Here is a 22,315-nt window from a genome sequence, read left to right as displayed (position 1 = left end):
AAGTTATCTCCTTGATTAGTTGCGAAAATACAAGTATACAAGTAGTAGCTTCAAAGCTTTTCAGCTCCGTTTCACATAGAAACGAAGAGTAAAGAGGTCAAATGACGTTAAGAAAATTGAATTATCTCGTAATCGAGCACCGGCTATTACTATATATATATATATATATATATATATATATATATATATATTAAATATAGAATTATAAATATTTTTCTATTTTCGGTGATAAAAACAAAATTAAAACTCGATTCAAACGAATGCAAGCGAGTAAATCCGAGAACTCTGTCTCAGATTTTCTCTCTAAAATTTTGAATTCGTTAATTTCAGAAGTATAATCTTAGTTATATCATCAAAAGTAAATAGCATCTCGTTATCTAACGAGACTCAGCGGGAAGCAAATTTTGTCTATTTTACCTCAACTACAATTTTCCCCCCCGTTGTAACTGATAAGGATGCTTCGTTACTCACTTAGTAATGCGCTCATACGAAGTCTGCGCGGAGTCGATGAACTTGAAATTCTAAAAATAAATTCATTTCTAAAAGGGACGCGACGTAAAATTGCGAGGACGACTCGCGATTTCGAGCTCGACTCGCCGAAGGCTCGAGTCGACGTCCGCAGATTGATGAATCACAGCACGAAATAACGTTCTATGGATATCAAGATTTCTATCGGCCGACGCCGAAAAACGAGAGAGCGGTCGAGAAAGTCTCGAAAAATCGCAACGATCCAACAAATATACCAGAAACTCGCGATACACCCCTCAATAAACGTCGGCCGATTATCGACCGCAAGACAAAAAAAGAAAAAAAGCGAGAGATTCTCTCACCAAATTGTCAGGATCGAGATAACACCGCGATAAAAAGATTTATTTCCGTCCGTTGAGAGGGGGGGGGAAAAAAAAGGAGGAAGAGGAAGAAGACGCGGAGAAGACGCGCGAAAATCGCGCGTTTGGATTATCTTGCCGGCCCTCGCCCTCGCGCAGCGTCGCGTTCGCTGCCAAGCGCAATTGGCGTCAAAGCGAACTGTCAACTTTTTTAAAGAAACGGAGCGAGAAACGGTGGAGGAAGGAGAGACACGGACGACGCGGACACACGGTGCGACGCTCGTCGACGAACTGCGTGGCCGAGGTGCCCGCGCCGCGCCGCATCGCGGCGCACCACCACCCCTACCGTCTCGCGGCCGGCCCCCGTTGTTGCTGCAGTACGCACGGTGCGGACCGAAGAGCGCCTCCCGGCAAAATTATTTTTCATTCCTACAATTGATTCGAAATCGTCCCCACAAAGTCACAATAAAGTTAAAAAAAAAAAAAAAAAGAAGAAAGGGGGACCCACCCCCGAAAACCGAGTGATCCGAGGTTCGATTCCTGGGAGGGGAGGAGTATTTTTCGCGATAAGAATTTTATGTAGAGGGAGAAGGGACGAAGGGTATAATCGATCTTTTCAGATTTAATTATCGATTTATATTAATATAGCTTTGAGCTACTGCATTGAAAGTCCATTAATAATAATAATTCGCGATATAAGCAATGTTATTTAGTAAAATTATAAATTCAACAAAAAGAATTGTTAGATATAAAAAGCCTGTCTCGCGAACAATCGCCACTTCTTAATTGATCATTCGGAAGAAACGCAGATTTAAGCAGCTTTGTGTATCAGTTTTATCTTTTTATGGATATTATTTATTTGTTCTTTATTATTATTATTATTATTGTAATCGTTGTTATCACTAGCTACTATTATCTTCATCGTCGTTGTTACAATATTTATTATCGTCTTCTTCCTCTCATCTCCTTTTTCATTTACTTCTTCATTTTCTTTAAATATCTAAAGTTCCTCAAGTAGATGCTGTACCTCTTGAGAAATAACTTCTTTTTTCTTCTTGTGAGAAAAGATTCAAGTACTTGATATTGCTAAGTTCGAATTTATGAGGGGGGGGGAGAAAAAAAGTTTTAAACATCTCGCGTATTATCTTTTTTCCTCTTAGAATTCCGGATTATACGAGAAAATTACGAGATCTAGACATTCGTCGTTTCAAATGTTCCGAAAAATATTTCCGCGATTATGACTTCCATAAATTCAATAAAGATATTTTCGCTTCGTTTCTCTATCTCTAAAAAAGAGTTATGGTTGCTAATATAATTGTTCATTAATGTGCAATCTAAACGGTAATATATCGCGCGAGTTATTTCTGTATAATTTTGGTTGCAGATATCTCTCTTTCCGCAAAGATAAATTAAAATAAACTTTTTATTAAAGTAAAACTCGACGAAAACTTGTGTAGATCGTAAAAATTGGATAGATTTTTTTTCATCTCGCAGTTTTAACGGATAAAAGTTATATAAAACGCGTTTGCACGCGGAAGGCGATTTTTGCTCGCGACAAAAAGAAAATGACAACGGGAAAATTCAAACAAGGAATATAATTAAGCAAACGCGTAAGCTGCTTTAAAATGATATAATTCTCAGCGAATATATCAGGGAATTTTCCCTCCCGTGAGGAAACGTCGTGGACGGGCATTCCCCCGTCTTCGCTCGCACATTAATTGCATACCTCTTTGTTGTTCTCCAATCGCACGCGACACGAATGTTTTTACTGATGTGGAAGATGCTAACATAATATGCACATGCGCGAGGCACGGGCGCGTTTTGCCTAAACAAGTGATGCGGATTAATTATCCAGTACGACACGATTTAGCTCTCTCTCTCTCTCTCTCTCTCTCTCTCTCTCTCTCTCTCTCTCTCTCTCTCTCTCTCTCTCAGCGATATTCGATTATTTGCACTATGTTAATTTTTCATTGTACTCCGTGCTTATTATACATCAATAATTAATATTATTTATCATAAACAATAATTAGCATTATATAATATGGTTAATGATTAATATATTGAAAATTATGCAGATTGCGCAATACGTCGATGTTCAATTAATATCTATACCGCTTTAAATATGTTTTTTTTTTTACATCATCGTTGTCAAACATTTTGAAGCAAAGTACTACAAAATCTACTCGGTGTAGAGTATGTATTTAATTAACAAAAAAAAAAAAAAAAAAAAATTGGACTGTCTGTAATAACAACGAATATATATCCGACGGACAAGAGAGCACACAAAGCTTATATTTTTTACTTTCCAAGATTTGTGAGAAAGAAAATTTCTCTCGGGATTTATTTTATTTGAAAATTAAATTAGATCGCTAGAAATGTCAGAATGTTTTTTTTTTTTATATTTTTATACTAACAACAATGTGTATACAGTAAGACGGCTAAATAACAGTTTGGATGCGGGCGAATTGTCGGTCGTTTTGCGGTTTTGCAAAATTTTCAACCGGTTGCGACTCGCAGACATTGATCCGAGAGGGGAAGGTCGCACGGCTAAAGGCACGCTAGCATTTGCCGGGAGCCCGTTAATTATGCGGCTCTTTACTTTCTCGCGGCAATTGGAGAGCCGCCGCGGCGAGTCTCGCGGATGACGGAAAGTTCAGACGAAGAGTCGGGACAGAGACCAAGAACTTCCGAGTTTCTCTCCAATTATGTCCGGTTCCGATCGGCGACGAACTTAGCAAACGCCGGAGTCCGAGTGTGAAAAATCGATAGTTAGAAAACGTATTAAATCTTCATTATTAAACGCGTAAACGCGATTTCACGTGTCTCCTTCAATTATGATAGACCAGAAAGGAAAAATGTAAAAATAGAAGTGGATAAAATATTCAAAAGAAAATGATTCTTAGAGTGGTTTTTTTTTTTTTTTTTTTAATAAAAAATTGCACGCGATCGCATTCGCTACGTGAAATCGCCTTCTTATAAATGAATGTTTTTATGTTTTCTCATCACGAGGGACATTTGAAATGCACGGCTCGCACAACTGTCGAAAAATCTGCCACCATTGCATTCAATTTTGATTCGATATTCATTCTATTCTCTTATCTGTTTCGACATGCTGGTTTGACTTTGTAAAATAAATACCTCGTCAAAAAAATCGATAATCTCTTTATTCACGGATTAACATTTAAATGCACCCCTCCCTTTTGGCCGTGATTTAATAAATATTTTGACACATAATCTAAATTAAAAAAAAAAAACTTATTTCATAAAAATAACGAATAACAAATCGATTTTTAGATTAAATAATTTTAAGTGTATAAGATACTCAAGACATTTTTATTTTCTTTAATTAGATTACTTAAAGTTCAGAGCTTTAAAGTGAAAACTAAAATCATAATAATCATATGACATTCAATGATAGATATTCAATTGGAAATAAAATAATCGCGAAATGGCAATCTCTTTTTCGTTCTCTCCGGCGAAAATGCCGTAATGTATACCGCTTATTTTGAATTAATACCCCCCCATTATCCTTGTAACAATGCGAAAATCTAGCTCTGTTATTCTTCACGGAGCTCTCGTGGAGCTTTCATGCCGGTCGAATGTACGACCAAGGTGCGGCCGATAAATCACAATTACGAGTTAAGCATCGGGCGCATATCAGAGGCAACATTTTCCCGAAGAGAAAATCACAATTACGTGTAGAGAGTGAACTCTGTCTCATCAACGTCAAGATGATTTACCGATCTAGTATATCCTTTTTCCGACACCGGCAATCTGCGTAAAAAGGCACCCTCGCTCGCTCGCGCGCAACGATACGGTACATGAACCCATTTCAAATTTATAATCCGACATTCGCACGCGGCGCTCCTCTCCTCGTAGTAACGAGTGCGCTTTTTGCACCTACGTGAAACCGCAAGGACGTAGAATCGAAATATCGTTGCCGGATTACGTTCCGCCTGCGGTTCTCGTATTTCAACCGCGGATCGTTCGTTCTATCGGAAAACTCGGCTGCCGTCGCCCGAATACACGCCGCCTGAAAATTGCTGAAAATGTGCTGCCTGATACGAGAAACTTATGCACATCGAAGAGAAAATTAAGTCATCGCGATGATTAAAATTTCAGCTTATACCTTCTATTTCGATCGAGTGTTTTATTTATGAGCTTCCATTAAGGAAGAGCGAGAATCTCGCTGACGATCCGATGTGAACTAAATGTTTAAATTGTGCTTCGAATCTGTCTCGAATTGGGCTGCAAAATCACTATTAGTGAAAAATTACGTTGAAAGATTATACCTACGGAAAATGTTTTGTGACTCAATATCAATAAGCAACGTAATCTTATTTAAGAGAAACAAGACATAATGAGATATTTAATTGTTATTATTATATATAGTAAACCTTTGTAAGAAAAATTTAAGATGTATTTAATAACAAATTATATTTTAATTTTCTGAATAAGAGTAAGAAATAGAAGTAACAAAGCATTGAAAAGTCCGGAATTAACTGCAGCCTCTCACTACAGAGTCATTATTATTCCTCTCAATGCCATACCGAGATAGAAGAAGTCAATGAGATGAGACTCTTTGCCGTCTCTGGTCTTACTTAATCGAAATTAATGCGTAACAAGCCGGTCATTCAGATCAGAATAGCTCGTTGTTCGCGGTAAGAGTGTCGACAACGAGCACTTTCCTGGTCTGGCCGTCTTCGTGATATAAAACAGGACCTGGATCCCAGACCATATGGGTCCGTGAGACCACTCGACTCGGAAGGGGATGGCTGAGTGAGCGAGGGAATTTATCTCGGACTTAGGTCAAGTCCCTTTTCAAGCGCCCCACAACAAAAATACAGGCAGATATAAACAGGCAGGGATAAACGTAGAGCCACGGCACGAATGGCCAATGCAAAATCGCTAAAACCCCTCCGCCCCCCCCCCCCCGGTTGGTCGATTATCGACGTCGATATTTCCGAAACGAGCGGCCGTCCTAATTGCAAACGCAATTAAATCCCAATTCGAATTTCATTGGGATTTTCATTCGACTTCTCTGACCCGCTGTCTCTTTACTTTTTAATAATAAAGACACCTACGCTCGCTATAATGTAATCAATCGGAATAGTGTCGCGGCGCTCGTTTATTAAATGACGGCGAGCACCGCGGAATACTATCACAGAGAGGCATTCGCTATGCCGTGCCGCAATCAACCACCGACTTATTATTCAGCGTTTATCGAACAGGTTTGCGGTCGTCATAGAAACGTGACGAGGACAACAATGCAACTTATGGCTCGGGCCTCGAAGAGCATTTTCGTTTTCGACTGGCGGGCAAAAGGTATTTTCCGCCGTATTTCGTGGGACGTGGAAAATTCGTGAGAGACAGACATGGGACGACGGGAAATTTTGGCACATGGCCCGGATGCGGTGTCGGAGTATTGAGTGATATTTCACCACCGTGATAACGAACACATCGGCGCGCTGTCGCAATTGACGAAGGCACCATTGTTCATTGCGGCATTCGGGATGAAGTATACAGGGTGTTTCGGAGTACGTGTGTGTACGAGCCGCCTATCGTATTTAAGAATTTTCCAAATAATTCAAGAGGCGGATGTATGTCGGGGAAATATAAATATAATGAAAAAAATAGTAAGAATAAAATAATTTTTGTAAAAGTTCTTAGAAAAACCCGATTCCAAGCTTGGCTGGAAATTAGCGGAAAAAAATATTGATCTTTTTTTAAGCGCTCTATATATTTGATGCAGTGTGCAGGTAGAAGAGAGATGTATTATATGAAAAGCGGTAGATTGTTTTACAAGCCTGTTAGCTTAACGATACCGTTACTTGCGAGTTTTCAGCACGTTATTAGGGAGGGAGAATATTCTGGCCAAGTTCAATAACGACTAGCTATAATCGATACTAAAATTCAGTCGAAGCGAAAGCGAGAACGTTGCAATCGCTAAAGTTACATTAATTACTAAAGTTTTGATTACAAGCCGTAAAGAACAATACATCCTGCAAGGATATTGTTATCCGAATAATAATGAAACAAAATTATTTGGTATTAATCTCTTTTTAAAAAAACAATATATTATATTCCACGCATACACCATAAAAAACATGATTTATTACATTAAATTATTATTTAATAGTTAATTAAAATAATTACTAATGTCGAACAATAAAATTAAGTAATCGACAACAAGTTAATTATTAATTAATAAAATATATTCATGAGCATTAATCATTGATCAATTACATCGAAATGGCGATAAAAGGATTGCCGCCTGTGAAATGTAAATGCTCCGATAATATCCAAATTGCATTTTATATTCGGAACTCCTGACCTAGAAAAAAGTTAGCCCTGACTAATAACGATCCACGAGCTCGGCTAAGTAAAATTCTGTTGTCTGAAATTATTGCTCGCAATTTTATCAGGGGATCTAATTAAACTGAATTCTCAACTTTTGTGATCTCACGTCTTCTCGCGACGTCCCGTAATGTCGCCCGATCGATATAGGTACATTGCCCGTGGCCCTGTTCGTTACTCTATTATATTATCATGAACATATTATCACCATTTTCGAGAGAGAAAGAAAAATCCAGTGTCTTCTTTCGGACATATATTTTTTAGATTGAAAAAAAAAATATACAAGAAAACATGAATGACAATGTAATAAATCTGAAATTGGAACATAAAGTCATAGTACACGTAAAACAAATATGTTATCTCGAAACTCATCGCTAAAACTCATCACTATTGAGAATTCTATCTTCATTTTTAAGTTTTAATTTCACAGTGCTGCATAGGTTAGACAAATAGTCCTGATTACTAAAGTACCAAAATTGCCTCAGGCCAAACTGAGATATCAAATTCACGTAGAATCTCACATTCGATGGAGTTCATTTACTACTCATTGCCAGATTTCAATAAATTCAGTTTCTACACAAGTTCTAAAAAGAATTCTGCGATATAACCATTGTTTCCTTTTTTTTTTTTTAAATAATATTGACTATTTTAGAAAAGTGTTTGTCATTTTCTGGCGAATTTTTTCAACTAATTTTGTCTCTTTTGATTTAGAACTATAAAATTTAAAAGAATAAAGCCAAAAATCTGAACAATTAATGAGACTTCACAAAATGACACATCACAGTTTTATATAAATATGTAAATTCATACGACGACTGATTCATCGAGTCGTTCCTCGTATTGTCTCAAAAAGAAAGAAAGAAAGAAAGAAAAAAAGGCAATTTTGCCTAGAACTGTTATTTGTCCAGCTGCAAGTTGCACGCCAAAACCGGAATAAATCTGAAACTTGGGTAGATTACTACCTCGCAAAGCGAAACGGAAATCTGATAGACACAGGCATTGCCACCGCATGCGTGTTCGCTGTGTAACGCAATCTTCTGGCGGGCGGGATACCGCAGTACTCTGTATTGCGTTCTTGTAACAATCCGTTCTACGTGAAGAGAAATTCAGCCGTTACAAATAAACGCGTCTCCGAACGTTTAGTTAACCTTCGGATTAATCTTCGATTTGCGAATTGAAACAGTAGCATTTCGACGAGTCCCGTGACTCTGATTCTTCGCACAGACGTCTACGGTCCTTATCTCGTGTTTGTTTTAAAAAATATAAACTTACAGAATTATATTTATATTGTTTCATCGCGTTTGTTTTATCGCGCTTTTTTTTCCCCACGTTTTTTTTTTTTCTACAATTATTATACTTTATCGAGTCAATAAAATGGCCAAAGACATTTTTAATTTCATTCTTTCAAAATGGATATTTTAAATATTGACGAAAAATGGGCAAAAATAAAAAATTGCAGTATTAAATGTGTGTAAGGGGGATTTTTCATTTTCAGTGGCTTCCTTTTGGCGCAGCTTTTAGTGAACTTTACAATCGCATCAAAACCAAAAGTTTGATCAACGATCGAGTAAATATTGATATATGTGCGATAAAAACAGGTCTAGTTAAAGCAATATCGAATAAAAGTTGAAACGTCACAGAGGAGGGAGCATCAGAGGCAAGCTCGCAGCCAAGAAAACTTCTCGAAGAGCTGCGGAAAGTAGCATCGATTCGTCGAAAGCTCTCGATGGATATGCTAACGAGCAAACGAGCAAGCGAAGCCGCGTAGAAGCAAAACTTGAGCGAGTTTGGCTTTCACCAGGCCTCGGATTATCGAAAAAGAATGGAGTTTGCGGAGGACGCAATTACTTTACGGAAATGTTTGCCGTGAGCCAAGAGGCGACGTGATATAGTTGAGGAAGACAAGATAACATCTCATTGACGACGTCACGCACCGAGAATAAATCTTATCTGGATGAGCAAAGTACTCTTTTGAAAAGACAGAGAGTAAAACTCTAAATAAATTTAAAGAGAAATTTTCCCTTTACGTAATCCCCTTTCAATCGTATTTTTATTACGGAAGAAAAAAATAAATTAAAAAAAAAAAATAGTTGGTTTCATCTTTAGGAACGCATGTTTATAATCGTCACGATATTAAAAAATTATCGAATGAAGTACATATAAAATTTTATGTTTGAAAAACAATCGGTTTGATAGTTACGTTTTGATTAGAGATAAATTAAAAAAGTATATTGATTGAATGTCTCAGTTGATTGTTATAAGGATACAATTATAAAATCTTATCCTATTAAAGTTTCAGTAAATAAGAATAGATAGAAAAATGGATATAAAAAATATTTATTTTAAACTATCTTTACAAACAATTAGCTATCAATTCCAAGATAATTTCTTCCAAGATAATTTCCAAGACGATTTCTATAAATGAGATGATTCCTATAGATTTTTATTCTATATATTTTCAATTCAATACATATTATATTATATTTTACATAATTCTTTAAAATTTATTATTTTGAAATGAAAAATATGTTATTCACCACGTAAAATATGTAAAATAGAAATATATTTAAATCATCAAAAATGTTTAGAATAATTAATATTTAAAAGAATTATTACTGATGGCGTAAAAATTAATTATAAATGAATAATTCTACAATGATTAATTATAAAATAAAATAATAATTTTTTCAGTCCATAGCTACGCTGTCTTTCAAGTTTCATTTTTTATATTCTTTTGTACAATATTCATCAAAATACAGTTGATTATAAATGTACATATTAATCGTTAAAGTAAAATAATTGTACATACTCTTTGCACATCATGATATAAATTCTACATGAAACAGATATTATTGTTAAACATAGAAACACAATTAAGAATAACGCAAAAAAGATAAAGTTTTATAATTCACTTGTACAAATATCATAAATAGTATCATAAATTAAAACGATAACGTACAATGTTGTTTTAACAATGTAAATAAAGTCGCGTTAGCGATTAATTACAATCATAATCCGATAAGATGTTACTAAAATTCAGTACTGTATACTCAATATATATTTTGAATGTGTAAGTTTAATAAAATATTTTAATAAAATACGCATTATGATCAATATAATTAATGATCAATATATCGCGGTCTTCCATTACTTAAATTATTCGATCGAGCGCATATTAATTCTCAAAAATTCGTAACGAACAAATTATACATAAGTTACTAAAAAATTAAAAATAACACGATATAAATATATTAAAAGATGTATATAAATTAAATTGAAAGTGTTACTGATATCCATGTAAAATATCGTAAACAATATTTTGTATAGTTTCAATGTTTCTTAAATAAAATGAATAAATCGCGTAAAATATTTCGCTTCGATGAAAGTAATTTTTAAAAGTAATCGATAAATTGTTAGCCAACAATCGTAGGGGTTAATTGATCGCACGCGCTAATAGCTAATTGTTTATAAGAAATCGCATTAGATCTCTTCTCGTATCTGATCACGTTTCGATGGATAATATATCCTCGTTACCTGCTTCGTCTGAGTTTCACTTTGCGAATAATAATACGGTGAACAGATGTCTTGCATATGCCATATCGCTATTAAAATAAATATCAAAGCCAAAATAAACTCGGTCTCGTTAACACAGAATACTTAACATTATTTTTACTAACTATATAACTAAATACCCCGAATATTCTGTTCTTTGTGTTTCAAATTTCTACTATTATTGTATATTTTGCGTTCATTTTGTGAACCTATTAACATCACCTAAGATTGCCTTATTATTGCTTATTACCCAAGTAATATATCTCAACAAAATTTTTAAATTCCATTCAATTGAATAAGCGTCTCAGGATGAAAACTTTGTTATTTAAATCCTAAATAATGGATACATGTGTTTTAATTTAACTGATGTACAAACATTAATTTAATACCGTTGACATATGACGTCTATATCAAGCTTGAAAAAAATTAATTTCATACGAATATATACAAAATTAATTTCATACGAATATGTACAAAAAAATGGCCAATAAATTTATAATATTAAACATTCTCATAACGTTAAACTCAATTGTAAGAGAATATCTTTATATAATAACGTATAATTAATTTAAATACTTTGTGTTTTTAAATATTATTAATAAAAAAAAGTACGTAAAACATTATTTTCAGCTATCTCTTTATATGTAACAAGCCAGTGTCGTAACACTGCAATATCTCTTAGCGCTGCCGCGTGTTCTCGCTTTCTTTTTTTTCCATGCCTACCTCTTACATCTACTCGCTCTGCGTTTCGTCCCTGTTCTGGTTTCGACTAAGTTTCCAGGCATTGAGCAGGGTCAGGGTTGAGAACGTACATGTCTGGAATAAATTTCGATTCCTACGTGGGAAAGTCACCCTTCTTTGCGATGCACTTATTTCCGAAATGGCTCGTTGAATTCATTGCGACTTAAATGGACTCTCAAATGGAATTGGAGAGTCCTCGAAGAATCTCAATTGAAGAATGGAGATTGAATAACGGCCAAGTGCTAAAATATAATAAACCAAGTCGCAACAAAACGGCATTATCAATTTCACAGTTGCAAAAACGCCCGAACGAATTAAACAATATAAAATTAATAAACTCTAAATTAACAAACGGTATTTCTACAATTATGAAACTTGACATATCCTTTCGTTTCAATAAAATCATTTCAATTTTATCTCTATAAAAAAATTCGTGTTGCATAACAAAATATAAATTCAGAATATTTTTTTTTTTTTATACTTATATAGTATTCCACTCTTCAACTGATTAATCCTTTATAAAAACAACAAAAAAAATATCAAAATTTTTACGTATCGCCAGCAATCAAATATTGTGCAGGAGAATATCAATAAAATTATTAAAATATCAGATAGACTTGTTTTTCACAAATAAATATTATTATTATCCTATGGATTTTAAAAATTTTATTTAATATTCGTTTGCATCGCCGTCAATATCTTGTTCAAATTTTTTCCCCGTGCCGTACGTAATAATTCCTCTTAGACGGTGAAATGCACTTTTCCTTTCGCGCAATTTCGATACTTGTGTTTCTCGTTAGCAGACCAATATTCTTTCTCGATCATGGAGAGATTCGATTTCACTTCGCGCTTCTACTGCTTCATCGCTGGGAACCGTGAGTTCATTTCTCTCAACCCTCCATCTCTTTCTCTCCCCCCCCTCTCTCTCTCTCTCTCTCTCTCTCTCTCTCTCTCTCTCTCTCTCTTTATTACGGTTGAAGATATTGTATTTCACCGGCCAGCTTTTGTTCAAATTGGCACTATTCTGTCAGAGCCGAGTTTCTCAGAGGAATTTCACTTTTATGGGGATCACGTGTACGATTCGCGCGACGAAGCGTGCGTATGTTACAAGCAAGCTTATCACTTTCTGCATTTCGCAAATTGTTATTTTTGCGAATGAAAGGGCTACGAATCAACTGTTCGTAAATAGAAGTAGTATATTTATGGTAAACAGGTAACAACCAACAACAAATATAACAGACGCAGAAGTTGTATGCATAACCCGTACGTATACAAGCGTACAGACGTTTTGATTAAAGCGAATGCACCAAATCCAAATACAGTTTCCTAAATGGCAACACGAATATAGAGCGATGGCAATCGAAGCGTACGTCCACATCTCTCCTTCATGAATAAAACAAATCTTTAAATAATAATTACGGTTATTTCCAATTATGGTAATTATTATATTCACATTATATTCACAAATACATATTCGTTTTAATATATCACTTTAAATAAAATAATAAATGTAAATATGTTAATTGAAATAATAATTATAGTGTTTGATCCCGCGAGTCATATCGCGTCGTGTAAATGGGCGAATGCGAATGAAAGGAGCTTTTGTCTTTTTTCGGCATCTCTTTCGTTTCTTATCCTTTCGCCTACAAAGCTTCGATTGTATTCACACAACTTAAACGAGTGTGTTCTTTGCGTTGATTTTACTTTGGTAAAATTACCACGAGCGATTCTACACTTTCAACTCTTTTAGTTTTGTTTATATAAGAAAAATATTATATAGATAATTCTCCTCTGATAATTATATAAATCGTTCGATAATTTGTTTAACATAATAAATCTTAGTTTACAGCTACAGTTTGCTCTTCGAATTTTACAATGTGATGTTCAATTTAAAATTCTGAACGTCTTTTTGTTCATCAAATAGGTCTATTAACGAACACCCTGTATAGACCTCTGTTTTTGTCCTTGCGGCACATAAATCACAGGGCCGCGAGCATCGTGCGTACGTGTTAGGGACCACTGCGAGATTTTACATTAATTAAGTCCAGTACCCTATACAGTTACGCGGTGACCTGTGATTTATGTGCTGTACACACAAATATATCGAAATCTCCGCACATTTCGAAGCTCGAAGCGTAACAGCCAGAAATGTAGAAATATGAACGTGGACGGTACTCCACGTTCCGCGTGAACGAGCAAAGAGCGACAGATCAGTCATATATGAAAAACGTCACGAAAGATGTTTATACCAGGATTAAGCTTAAAGCTTAACCGAGTTTCAACGAGTTATAATAAACGATGTAGCATATATAGTTTTTCAATCGATTATGCAACTCATACTAAAATCTCTCGATAAATAAATTACTATGGAAATAGCGCAAAATGCCGTGTGACGGCAGGAAGCTTGAATTTTGAATGTGAAGCTGATTAGGAAGTCTTAATGGAGAATTCACGATGGGACAACTGTTAAAACCCAACCTGATTTTTCGTGCCAAAACAAGCACAGCGTACAGTGTTCGTTGCGTCCTCGTTTCCCGCGTCAGATCGTCTCGTCGAATTGATTACACACGACACGCGTAAAGGATTTATAGACACATTTCTTTTCTGCCTCGTATGTTTCGTCAGCAATAATTTATTTGGCAATTGCAGGAAATTCGCCCCAACACCCTTGGAATTGCGCCCTTTAGAGCGTTTGATTAATAGCGGTGTTTTGAGAAGACCATGTAGAAACACGCCTCGCTTCAAGAGGAAATTTGACAAAAGTTCATTTGAAAAATGTAAAGTTATAAATTTTTAAGAAATTACTCTGCATGAGAACAAAATTATAAAAAATATAAAAAAATATATAATTAATACACGTCATATTTTGTATGCGTCTTTCTACTAGAAATTTTTTAATCATTTTCGCTAGTTTCACCATCGGTTAATTTTAGTTTTTTAGTTTTACTTTAACTGAGTCCTTTTTAGGAGTGGCTAGAAAGAGATGGAGAATCAATTAAGGTAAGATTAACTGACGTTGGTGAATTTCTTATTTTTCTTAATTTTTTTTTTTCTTCAGCAATATCCTGCAATTTAATCACGATAAATTGATTGTAAACTCAATAACGTTTCGAGATCAAACGAGAATAAAAATGACTTTCATTTCAGTTGTAATAGTGGTCTTAATTAAAAATCGGGAGAGAAACTATGAAATTTTAATAACTTATTAAAGATCTTGAGTTTCTGATTTTTTTTTCAGCGTAATGGAAAATTTTCGTAAATTTTTCCGAAGGAGAGATGATTTTAAATTAATATATGAATTAACTTTTCCGCATTTCATAATTATTCTCGCGTCCTAGTTTCATTTCTTTCGCAAACATTTGTAATAATATGCAACAACATATTTCAAATTACGTCTCATATACAAACGAAACATATCACACGCGAGAGATATTATTATTTTGGAACATTTTACAAAAAAGTATTATCATTTTAGACAAATTAAAAAATTAGTATATCTTAAGAGAAAAGATATTCGCTTCGAGAGGAAAAAAAGAAAAGGAAGGTAACGAGGTGATAATATATCTTTTTTCTTTCATCCGTCCTCAAAATGTTTCCGTAAGACACTAAAATTTCTCTTTATTCCTCGAAATATGAAACGGCGAGTCGTTTTCCTCTTGTATATCGATTGGTAATCCGTTTAGAAGGAGGATGATCGAACGGTTATCAGACGCGCGAGTACGCCGCTGCTCCTCCTCCTTCCGACATTACGGACAAATCAATCCTCCGTCGAACGTTCCGCGCTGCTGCCAACGCGTACGAACTGGAGAGAAACGAGAATGAATATCGACGAGTCCGCGTGCTACGGAAATTGCACGACAAAAAAGGAAGAGGACGAATGAACGAACGAACGAACGAACGAACGAACGACCGACGCGACTGCGACGCGGAGTTGTGCATCCGAAGACTATTCGCGAGCGATGACGAGAGAGGTGAAATTTCTCGCGAGTTATTCGGACGTGAGGGATATATGACGCCACGATAGGCGCATGAGTGTCATTTTCCGCCTTGCGACCTTTTAGCTTCTGTATTTTCAAGTTACGTATCACACACACACACACACACACGCGCGCGCCATTTCATATTTATATTTCGAAGTATACGCGCGCGCGCGCGTGCATATACTTTGAAATACACACATACGTGTGTGTGTGTGTGTGTGTGTGTGTGTATTATGTGTGTATATATGTATATGTGTGTGTATATGTATGTAGCACACGCGAGAGAAGCAGGCGGCCAAGGCAAGGGCGGAGCGCGATATACCGCGACATTTTTATCTTCGTACGTCATATGTTGCGCGTTTTTATATGTTCGCATCAATCAAATAGGTTGAATACAATGTGCATTTGAAAATTACGCGAAAGAATATATAATGGATAATGTCAGTTTTATACGGAGAGAAATACAGTTTACAACAGATGAATTATGGAAATCGAAATAGCTAGATTTTTTTCTTAAAACACGCTCGCAGCTAATTTCTCTCTTGAATATTTTACTTAAGAAATCTTTTTTTCTTTTTCATCACACGCACAGAAGTGAAATTACGCAAAAAGCGTGAATTCAGTATTGAATGTAGTATGAATGTACCTGCGAGTGAATCTGGTACTAATTTAAAAAAAAATCTGTAATAATATAGAATCGCAGAGATATTGCGACATTTTTTTCATTTGCATTGTTGTCTTGCATTTACATACGTCTGCATTAATTAAACGGATGAAAATCCGAGAATAATATGAAGTGATATACTGACTTCTTAATTAATACATGGATTTTTTGGAAAAAAAATTCTCTCTCTCTCTCTCTCTCTCTCTCTCTAATATAGAAAAAAAATCATAAAATTTCTACAAAAAACCACATTTATCGATTTTCGCGCATAAAAGTAAAACCGCGTAAAAAAAATCGTAGCGTAAATCACGAAATTAATGTACACGTGTTTCCGACATTAAAACAATGTGATTATGTAATATACTAGACATCATCTTGCCTGTTATACGTTGCGCATTTGCATATATCTGCATTAATTAGAGGATCAAATACAGAAATAATACCAGAAATAGTAGCAGAAATAATATCGAAAAATAAACCAAAGCTTCGATTAATAAGGATTTTCCGAGTAAAAAGAAAAAAAAATTCGAAACGATAACGTTTTCAAAAATTCTAAAAGAAAGATAATTCCTGTTTGAAATATTTAAATACCTGCGAACCGTAATCGTGTTAGTAGTTTTATTATAAAATAAATCAAGAAATTGGTGATTCATATATATGTGAATCTGACTTTAAAAGGGCGTTATAATATAAAATTCAATAGCTTTTTTTGCTAGTCATAAATTGCGAATTTGCATATGTCTGCATTAATTACACAGTTGAAAACGCATGCGGGAAATTACGAGAAAATAAACCTGTTTTCCAATTCATACAAAGAAATTCTCCAATGCGAAATTGTGAAAAAAATAAGTTTTTCCAAAATTTACGTAATAATCCATATTTTGTTGAATAAAAAATTTCTGTAAAAATTCAACACGTGCAAAAAAATACTATGTAAAAGAAATCAAAAAAGGAATTTTTTATTTTATCCTCTTTCGTAGAGTAGATAGTAGATTTTGAACTTTTTACAACGTATCTTTGTTCATTAGATACAATGAACAAAAAGTTCAATCCGTAGTTCAATATTTTTTTCACGCAATTTTCAAGCATCTCGGAAATACATTGGAATACTTTTTTTCCCCGATATCTCTGATTATCCCCGTCACTTAATAATCTCTTGTCACCGAAACACAGCCGTCGACAACAACGACACGATCAATAATACACATGAGCAGAGAGAGCTCTGTTGCTTGAGCACACCCTGTATATACAGGAAGTGACTATAAACGCGACATACATAACCAGGTGTATTAATTCACTTGGTGCAAACGCATCGAAAATGCACCGCTCCGTAGCTCCCGATTAACATTTACCGGACTCGCGCTCGCATTCGGTGCATCTGCAGCGAGCGAATTGCGTTCGCTGGATTGTACACACGTGCCGGCCATAGTCCATAGACGCGTCAAATCGTCGATGCATCAACGCGATGCCGACACGTCTCAACGAAAATAAAAGCCCTCACCGAGCTCTCGCAGTCATTACCGCGTTGAGTGTTATGGATCTGAGTGCTACCTTATGTGATGAATAGACCTGTCAAGATACTTTGAGTCGAGTAAACTTTGCCACGTTTCCTCCTCGCTCCGGGAGACACCCCGAGAGAGTTGGAGATTACAAAATAGAATAATAGAATCGCGTACAATTGTAGATCGTTATATGCCCCTCCTTACGTACACATGTATGTGTAGAGAATGGTGTAGACACGGTAAATTATTTCAGTCGCCTTGGAGTTTCCAAAGTTTATTGTACAGCCGAACGCTGCCGCAGATGTTAGTTTAAAATTAAATTATTGTCACTTGTTATTATTTCACGCGGGCTTGAAAAACGACAAACGACAACGCTGATCGCTGTACCTTGCTGCTGAAACTGAAATAAAATGGAGAAAGAGAGAGAGAGAGAGAGAGAGAGAGAGATCGTACTTTAGTTTATGGGCGCGACAGTGCCAGTCTGATCGGTTAAAGAAGGCTTCGAGAAGCAAAAGAAAATAGATTTTGCGACCAGTAAGACTCTACTCGAAGCAGCATACGACTCTGCTGCTTCGAAACGGCAAAGAAGGAACGAGGGTTTTTGATTTGAACGAGAAATCCAAGAGAGGATCGCGCGTGGCTCTTTCCTTCCTGTCCTCGTCTCGCCCGATTTTTCTCTCTCCCCTCTCGCCACTCGTTTCCGATCCTCCCTCTCGCGCCGCCCTATCCCTTCGATCCTCCTGTAGGAATATACATCTCCGGTGGATTTTTATCTCCCGTCGCGCGGGAAAAGGCGATGGATAGGTACAACCGCAAACGCGCTATTGTGGGCATCGTATCTACCGAATGTCGACAGCGCACGGCGTGACAAGTGATATCGGACGATTCGAAAAATATTAAAAAAAGAAAAAAAATAGAAGGAGAGACAGACTACTAAATCCTGTGATACGTAACAAATATCGTAAATCCTCCTGTCAAACTTATTATTATTATGTGCAGAATGTATCCATCGATACTTTCAACAAAATTTAGTTTTAATTTATTTTAAAAGGTGTAAATATATGTGTGAAATAAAACTCACATTTGCGGAATTATCTACTATACGCAAAGAAGAAACGTAAAATCCGCAGTTAAAAGAGGCGGAATATGTAAAAAAAATATAAAATTCCGCCATGTCGAGACGATTTCGACTGAAAAAAAAAAAAAAAAAAAAAAAAAAAAAAAAAAAAAAAAAAAAAAACGTAAGTACATTTTTTGTACATTTTACATTTTTATTATATCCCTTTTCTGGTCCCTCGACGGTAAAAAGAAAAAAAAAAAAATTAACTCGGCGGGCAGCGAATTAACGATCAACCGAGTTATCAACACGATCGACGCATCGATCGCAGATTACGCGGGAAAAGCAGGAAGCTATCCGTTTCCGGAAACAGGTATTTGCACTTAGGCCTCTCTTGCGGTTCTTCCGTCTCTTCGGCCTCGTTGTATTGTGTCGCGCTGTGTAAACGTAAACGTCACTCACGAAATCTACCTGATGCCAAGCGGATAGGGAACTCGTCGGAGCAGCACGGAAGATCGGCAAAGGCGACATAGAGAGCGATATCATAGCATCCGACGTCAAATGGAAGGGAGTGCCATTCACCACGCGATATAACTAATTCATTAATACAGCTCCGCAAACAGCTTTCACAAACGTTACTTACAATTAACTAATTAGAAACATTCTCTTTCAACAATTCGATATCTGTAGTTTCTAATGTGCTCAATAAATGTTGAAAAAAAAAAAAAGAAAAAAAAACAAATTCATTCGCAATTTACATCGCAATGTAATAAAAAGTTACTTAAACATTTTATTAAACAAAAAAGATATTCAAGATTTTCGCTATTTCTATTTCTTCACTAAAGTTTCTTTCTTTTTATCTCTTTATATGAAAAAAGTTGTATTTGAGTTTTTTTTTTTTTATATTATTCTATCTATCTGATTGTATTATTCAGTAAAACCGTCGCGCTCCGAGTCCGTCATGTATAACACAACAGTCAAAGTGTCAAAGAATTAATACCGTCGAAGATTACTACGGACTACGGGACTACGGGTTCAGCAATGAAATTAGCATACGATCGAATCAGCAGCTCGCCGTTGTCGTCGTTGACCGATTGTGAGGCTGTAGGGGCGTTTACGCCTTTGACGTTTAACGCTGACGTTTAGCGCTGACGTTTAGCGCATACCGACTCGAACGCGAAAACGATACTCGCATAACGCTCGAATTCGCATCCGCCCATCGATAAACAGCTATATAGGTATTTGTATGCATTATGAAATTCCTATGTTTACGGAGCGGATATAGGTATCCCCTAGATAGAACGCTATGATAAATACTATAAGCCTACAAGTAACAAGAAACCTCGTTGGCGTGAAGGTGAAATGTCATTAAAATTCATCATCACGTTTCACACTTATTTATTCATTCAAATTATCTGTCGATTACTTTGAGCTTATCGTTTCGCGAGGTACTGCCAATTAGAAAAAAATTATATTTTTTAAACAGAGAGAGAGAGAGAGAGAGAGAGAGAGAGAGAGAGAGAGAAAGAAAAGCATGGTTAATTAATTGGTTAATTAATAAAAAATAAATTATTGAATATTTGCTTCCTGTCAATCAATTAAATAAAACTAATGAAAAAAAGATAGCTCGCGTTACAATTTTTAATTTGCTGCAATTTTATTAACGTTTGTATTACAATCTGTAAAAATAATTATAATTGTAATGTAAAGAATTTTAAATCACAATTGATTTTATATTTAAAATTTATCTCAAAGATTAATATTAAATCATCATATTAACGTTTGAAAATTGGATATCAAAAAGTTTAAAGGAGAAAAAAATCGTTATAAAATTATTATTATTTTACGCGGAATAAAATTTTTATCCCGAAGATAAGCTGTCGGTCGTTAATGAATTAAGCAAATGCAATTCAAGTTTTTGCATCCGTCGAATAGCCTATCGTAATTTCGATAAAAGGTGGTTTATACCTCTTCCGACTACAACTGCAACGTCCATTTCCAACGTGCTAATGGATACATTCCATCATGGTCGAACATGGGTCAAAATTGCACTCGTGGAAACGCTCAAATAACTTGGAATTTACTGTTGGAAGAGTAAATCGCTAGAGAATTCTGAGGTTGAGGTATTAGTTGGACTTATCAGGCTTAGACTATTATTTACCGTAATAAATAACAATGTAATAATTCCTGTTTGAATAGCAAACGCTAATCTTTTGGTCAGGAATATTATAGACGGTATTATTTGACGTAAATAACAATTCCCGTTTCGTTAATAGTTCATCTTTGATTAGGAGTTTATTACTAAATTTTTTTCTCTTTTTTTAAATAAATCTTTTAGTAATAAATAAAAATTTAATTTAAAATTATTGATTGAATATAGATAATAATGGGACTACAGAAAGCTAATAATTTCATATATTTTTTTTTAACATGTTAATTTCAAAATTAAAAACTTGATATCACAAAAATTTGTAAAAATTATATTTAATATTACATTATATTAATTTGTTGATATAAAATTACTTTGAAATAATATGTGCACGTGGAATTAAAAACAATTGTTAATTTTATTAATAAAATATGTACTGCGAGCTAATAATTTGTTTAAATTTTTAATAGATTGACCAAAAGACTCTTTTATATTCATCAAATAACGTTGAAAACGTAATTTCAATAAAATAGAAACAAAATTGCTTTAGGGTTTCGGTACACGGTTTTTTTTTTCATTTAGAGAGAGAAATTGTTTAATCTCCCTTTTCAAAGAATTTCGGTTTTCTTCGATGAATACAGCTTGATAGAAAAATAATCGATCGCATCAGCCTAATAATTTAACGACATTACCGATATGGATTAACCGTTCACAGAAGAGCGTACATGAATAAACGAGCAACGCACGAGTCTGGAATGCAAATAAAATATCCGATTCACGTTCAGTCTGATTCGTTCGTGAAGTGATACGTCAAAGAAAGTTTCAAATAAATTTAATTTCGCGCTTGGTGTTCACTCTCTCGTTGCTCTCTCGTTAGTTCCACACGTACGCATCTCGCCTTAATATCCCGCACACTACAATACGATCTTAATGCCCATAGAATTAGTGTATACATGTTTGGTCAGCGGTTTACCCTTCTCGCTCACCGTTCTCTCTCATGAGAAAGATCAACACAAGACGCTCTAATATACATAGATCCAGCGCGGAATTGATTTGTTCTCTCCCTCCGAGGCAATTACTTTTCTTAATTAAGGAACAATATCGAACACAGGTAGTCTCAGCGTTATTATTCAGTTCCTCGCGCTCGCGGTTTTTCATTCGACGCATTCGAGCGGGTTCAATCGTGTGGAAGAAGGGATCGAAAGGAAAGTCCGGGGGCCGTTCACATGGATCCGCCTCCGCCAACTCTGCTATCAAGGACAGAGGGAGATATATGAAGAAGAGAGGGGGAGAGAAGGAGGGGGAGAGAGAGAGAGAGAGAGAGAGAGAGAGAGAGGGAGAGAGAGAGAGAGAGAGCAAAACTGATGACGAATGTCATTAAAAACATATTTGCTTATCTTGTAGATGTGGTAACGGCCGTTGGCGACTCCACACGATCATCGTGATTCTGCGACTCTTTTTTGTGACGATAATAAAGGTCCCAGAT

General features: G+C 35.5%; 1 protein-coding gene across 8 annotated transcripts in view; it reads right to left on the bottom strand.

The window, feature by feature from the left end:
• Positions 1-22,315, bottom strand: part of LOC105431859 (Ankyrin-repeat, SH3-domain, and Proline-rich-region containing Protein) — a 59,381-nt gene that overhangs the window by 30,035 nt on the left and 7,031 nt on the right. For 2 of the 8 annotated variants that reach the window (XM_011646320.2, XM_011646321.2), the window contains exons 1-2: positions 831-1,131; positions 472-521 (exon numbers count right to left, since the gene is read on the bottom strand). The exons of 1 other annotated variant lie outside the window; for it this stretch is intronic. The gene's annotated coding sequence lies outside the window, so the exon portion shown is untranslated. Of the gene's footprint in view, positions 1-471; positions 1,132-22,315 lie in introns of those variants that run through there. 5 more of the 8 variants (XM_089080106.1, XM_089080129.1, XM_011646318.2 and 2 more) reach the window with 3 other exon arrangements.

Source organism: Pogonomyrmex barbatus, unplaced genomic scaffold (assembly GCF_055798465.1).
Source record: "Pogonomyrmex barbatus isolate J1 unplaced genomic scaffold, ASM5579846v1 scaffold1, whole genome shotgun sequence".
In the NCBI taxonomy this organism is placed as follows: Eukaryota; Metazoa; Arthropoda; class Insecta; order Hymenoptera; family Formicidae; genus Pogonomyrmex; species Pogonomyrmex barbatus.
Note: the sequence above shows the minus strand (reverse complement) of the source record. Positions and strands in the feature narration are given on the sequence as shown.